Raw genomic sequence first — 5,642 nt, 5'->3', positions numbered from 1 at the left:
CCATTCACTGCTCCGCTTCATCAACAATGAGCACGTGACAACACTCAGCCCCAAATAAAAGTCTGGTGGCCGAGACACACCCATCAGGAGCTTCAACGGATGAGTGTGAACACAGCGACCTGACTGGCTCCCTGTTCTCTGTGTGTACGTGTGTGCTCACGTGTCTGCAGGTGCATGGGGGCACACGTGCATACGTGTTCATGTGTGTGATGTCAGAGAGCAATCAGGTCATTCTTCAGTGGCCACCCACCTTGCTTTTGGAGACAGGGTCTTTCACTGGACTGGGTCACACAGATTTGGTTAAGCCAACTAGCTGGGATCTGAGTGAAGCACTTACAAGCGAGCACAACCATGCCCAGCCATTAGTTTATTTGTTTGCTTTGAGACAAGGCCTCACTGTGCAGTTTTCCGAGTGCTGGGATTGAACTCACGTCCCCACGCTTTCCCAGCGAGGATGGTTCTGACACAGCCATCTTCTCAGTCCCTCGGTTCCCGTCTCCGCTGCTGTATTGAGCCCGAGCAGTGCTGAAGTAGCACCATTTGCTTCCAGGACCAATTGCTTCACCCTTTCAGCTGGTAACCATGATGAGCTGTGAGGTTACACTGAGAAACAGCAAGTTCTATGAACACCATCCGGCCAACCCCTGGGTCTTAGCGCATAGACTCTATAGATGCCTAGAGGGTGCACGACCTCGGGGGCGTGGGGACACTTCCGGTATTCCCACTTCTACTTTTAGAAGTGTGGATGTCCTTGTGAGAACAACGCTAGGGAAACGCGAAAGGGGACAGACCAGTTATGACGGCGTGTGTAAGCACAGGTGTGCGGGGAGCCAAGGGTTCCATAGTAGACAGGCTAACTGCCGGGGGCTGTTGGTGAAAGAAATCACAGCCTGAAGTAATCAGGCCAGGGACGGACTTGCGAACTGACACACAGCATAGATGGTAGCTCTCCACATTCAAACACAGACGTGACTCACACAGTCCGGGTTAACATCTGAGGGGCAGAGGACGTCATCCGAGGAGACAGAATGACGTAATTCTGCAAATGTTTCTTGTGTGTCTGGTTCGGGGGGCCTAGACGTTTTCAGTTCCTGTTTCTCAGGGTTTCCATTAGTTTCTCTGAAATGCCCTCCTCCCTCAGAGAGGCGACGTCAGCCCCTGCCTATCTTCAGATTTCCTGCACGATGCAAGTGTTTTTCCGTGTCTGACGTGGCAGTTCATTCTCCTGGAACTGATCTCCGAGGAGGGGCTGAGAGCCGCCCAGTCGCCCAGCCGTCGGGCTTCTGTGCTGTTTTTCTGGAGCCCTGTACAGTTGTTGCGGTGGCCGACTCCCTTCTCCCACATCCTCCTGTGCTTGCCTCATAGTCCTCCACTCTGAAGATCACGTCTAAGGAGCCTTTTCCTTGGTTTTTCTCCAGAAGTCTCCCTTCAGCTACACATCAGGGCTCTGCTGCGCGCAGAGTCCCCTGGGCAGCACACCCCAGCCTCCCAGCTCATTGTCCGCTGCCGTGCAGTGTGTGGACAGTGGCTCCCCAGGTGACACGTTGTTTGGGCTGTTGAGCCCTGGGTGGGGGTCAAGCCTGGAGGCCCCATCCTCAGACCTTGCTGGCTGCTCCTTCTCTGCCCGACCCAGAGTCCCCCGCACTCTCTGTTGCTTTCAGGAAGGCCCGCACAGCGTCTGGAAGGCTGCCCAGCGCTTCGTTACCTCGTCTCATAAGTCCTTTGCGCTCGTCTCCCACCAAGGAGTGTGGCTGTCCCTTGAGTGTCTTTTCCTCTTTGCTCTGACTTCTACAAAAGCAGCTGTGTGTGCTCACGAGTCGGTGTCTAATCACTGGACAAAAGGCTCCCTGGGTTAAGCTGAGTCAGTTCTTCTAAACCATGAAGGTGTCATTTAGTTAATTTCTCCTTCGCCTAGATTAAACAGGGCCTGGAAAGATGTTATAGTGGATGCCTATAAGCTTTAATTTTGTTCAGTAAAATAAACGGTTACTTGAGAATGCTCCTGGCTCATCTCAGAGCTGGCGGAGCAGGTCTGGGTATGGCAGCTGGCAGAGCACACCCTATCACCTGCCAGGGAAGGTGGCCTTCGCCAGTGGCCTGCGATCCGGACGGCCCCGGGGGAAGACAGCGCCAGCTCCTACATTTCAGGACAATGTTCCGTATCTCACCTCATCTCTACAGTGCTGGGAATTAAACCCAGGGCCCCACACACCACAGAGCCACACCTTTTGGATTTTTTAGTTTGTTTGTTTGTTTGTTTGCTTATTCTTTTGAGACAGGATCCTACAACCAGGCTGGCATGGAACTCACTGTAGATCCCAGACTAGCCTTAACATCATGGAAAGTCTTCTACCACGGCCTCCAAAGTGCTGGCACCGGACCGTACCTCAATGAGGCAAGAGTGAGCTTCGAGAGACATTAAAAGGAGCATGTGAGGAGGCCAGGCACCGGGCTCAGGGTCTTGGTGCTTAAGAACTTGGGTCCAGATCCCCCAGAACCCAGCAAGGCAGAATGCAGCAGCCTGCATCTATAACCCGAGCAGCCTGCAGAGAGTCCGGAGGCAGAGGCAGGAGAGTCTGTGATTGATTAAAATGGAATGAGCTAATGGCAAGACGAAGCTCTGTTATATAAATGCAGGTTTCTTAGGAGCAGACAGAGGGAGAGAGGGGAGAAGATGAGGAGAGACACAGAAAGAGACCGAGAAGAGAGAGAGGAGAGAAGGTGTGGGGCAAGCAGAGAGAGAGAGGGGAGGGCAAGGGGGCAAAGGGCAGGAGGAACCAAGGTGTCTGGGTTACATAGCTAAGGGCCTCTGGGCCAGGGGAAGCCCCGCCCCTGGGTGGAGGGCAGGGCTTACCAGCCACGCCCTGTCTCCCGCAGAGACCTAACAGCTTGTGGGCAGCTGTCCCAGCACGGGCAGCAGCCAACAAGAGACTCCCCCACCCCCGCTTCAAACAAGATGGAACGTAGGAATCGACATTCCTCCAACCAACACGTGCGCATTTGATCTCTCTCTTCCCCCTCTCTCTTTCTTCCTCTCACACACATACACACTCACAAAATCAGATAAGTACAAAAAAGAATCAATCCAAAATACCAAATACAAAAAAAAGAGGAGAAAGTAATTTTTTAAGATTCAGCTTTATTTTCACGTGTGTGTGTGTGTGTGTGTGTGTGTATGTGTGTGTTGTGAGTGTAAGTCACACGTGTGCAGAGGCCAGAGGAGGGTGTCACACCCTCTAGAGCTGAAGTTCCAGGTGATTGTGAGACACCTGACTTGGGTGCTGGGAACCAGATTTACACATAAAAATAAATGCATAAAAAAAAAAAATCAAAGAATTAATAAAGCGTTGTCTGTGCTGAGGTGTTCTGGAGGCGGGGGTGGCTGCTGACTGTGCGCCTGCTGGCACGTGTTTCCCTGAAGAGAGTGAAGCTGGGCACATTCACAGCTGTGTGTGCGAAGCTGGTGACGAGGCTGTCAGTTTCTCAGCTCGCTAGGACAAGGTAGCGTGGACCTGGGCTTGTCAGGAACTCCTGCACAACCGTGCTCACAGTTTTAAGTGGCGTCGAGAACACTGATGAGGAGCCATGCTGATGTCCCCACAGGAGGCCTCAGGGGACTGAGAGGGCCTCGGTTCTTCTCCAGGGAGCCCAGTCCCTCTGGCTCCAGAGCTGCCCTCCTCCTCCATGTGGCCCAGCGGTTGCTGAAGCACTGCCTTCCTGCTGGTGGCTGCTCATAGCCACAGCGACAGGGACAGGGACAGCACAGGGTCCCCTCCTGCCCATCTGCGGACAGGCTGCTCGTGGATCCCTCTTCACACTCCCCGACTTTGACTGAGAACAGCAGTACTGTCTTGAACTCTTGAATTAATTACACAGAAGACTTTGGGTGAACTTTTCAGAGAATGTACCACTGTCACTGAATGAATAACTAACTGTATTTATTTCATAGAAAAAGTGATGAAAGGAACATGTTACACTCTGTGGCATAATTGTGTTTTGGAAAACTACATTTTAAGCTCACTGCAGCTCCGAGTAGAGATGTTCCGAGTTTCTTGCTATCTTGAGTCTAACAAAAGCTCCTCTCTGTGGAGACGGTCTAGGCTACTTCCCCAGTGCCTGTCAGCTTATCTGCTGGACACGCCTCATGTGCCCAGCCAGGGACACAGGCTTTGCTTCTCAGATGACCCAGAAACAGGCAAGAACAGGGCCCCAGTGTGAGACCGGCTCCGTCTCTTCCACCTGAGCAACTCCGGGGCGAGCCAGCCTCCTCCATCGGAAACATCACACTTACTGGGAGGGTTAAGAGTTTCTGCTTCTAAAGTGATTAGATAGTAGCTGGCAGATAGTGCACCAGGTAGGAGCTGCTGAAGTCACATGTCACGTAAACCTCACCCTGATCTACACACACCAGACACAGCGCCACCAATCCAGCAGAGGACATTAACAGTCATTTTCTGTAACATCTGTAGCAAGTACGTCTGCCATTGAAAAGAAGCCAGATGTGCAGAGAATAATATGGTTGTTAAAACATCAAGATAACACTTAATTTTAAGGACAAAATACGTTTATTTTCAAAATATGTTTAAGCAAAAAAAAAAAAAAAAAAATCAGGTCACGGGCTGGAGAGATGCTCAGAGGTTAAGAACACTGGCTGCTCTTCCTAAAGGTCCTGAGTTGGATTCCCAGCACACACAAGGTGGCTCACAACCATCTATAGTGAGATCTGGTGCCCTCTTCTGGGGTGCAGGCACACATGCAGGCAGAATGCTGTATAAACAATAAATAAATAAATCTTTTTTAAAAAACCACACAAAAATGTGCATTACAAGCTACATTTTGCTGAGATGATACGTATTATATAAGAAGTTAAATGGTCTGTGAACAGACAGGAAAATGATTGCAATACCTATTCTGGAATAGTGAACTAATATGGCTTCTGCTGTTTTCTTCTTAAGAATCTAGATCTTTTAAATTATTTTTTTGCTACAAAGTAAAATATAACGTTATTTATAAAATCGTGGTTAAATACAGTTTACTTTTCTCTTCATGGAATCGCTAAGGAAAGTTTGTTCTCCCAAGGTTGGCCAGCGGGTCAGTTTGTGCACCGAGTGTGCGGTGCCCCTGGAGGCCAGAAGGAGGCTGCAGATCTCCAGGAGCAGAGTGCCGGGGGCCAAACCTGGGTCCTCCAGCCTGCGGGGCTCTCAGCGGCCGCCACCCGCCAGGCCCTCGTGAAGAGCTGGCGGGGCGTCAGGTCGTTTTAGCCAGCTGTGTTCTTTGCTTTTCTTGTCAGCACAACAAAGCTCCCGGCAGAAGCAACGGAAGGCTCCTGGTGTCAGGGCGCAGGCAGCGTGGCGTGGACAGCGTGGAGGGACCACCTGACCGTTCGCACTGCGCTGACCCTGTGGCTCCGCGGAAACCAGAGACGGGATCGCTTTCAAGCCCGCCACCTAGCTCTGCTGGCCTGGCCACAGTGCGAGGCTCTCGACCTCCCGGGACGCCGCCGCGGTGAGGACCGCGTCTACAGACACAGAGCCTACGGGGACATTCCATCCAAACCACGGCAAGAACTGCTCGCAGGAAACCCTTTTCACATATAGGCGGTCCATGTGTGACTGATGGAGGCCGCACGGCAAGGGGGCGGG

Source organism: Meriones unguiculatus, chromosome 5 (genome assembly GCF_030254825.1).
Source record: "Meriones unguiculatus strain TT.TT164.6M chromosome 5, Bangor_MerUng_6.1, whole genome shotgun sequence".
Lineage (NCBI taxonomy): Eukaryota > Metazoa > Chordata > Mammalia > Rodentia > Muridae > Meriones > Meriones unguiculatus.
This window is presented reverse-complemented; position numbering follows the sequence as displayed.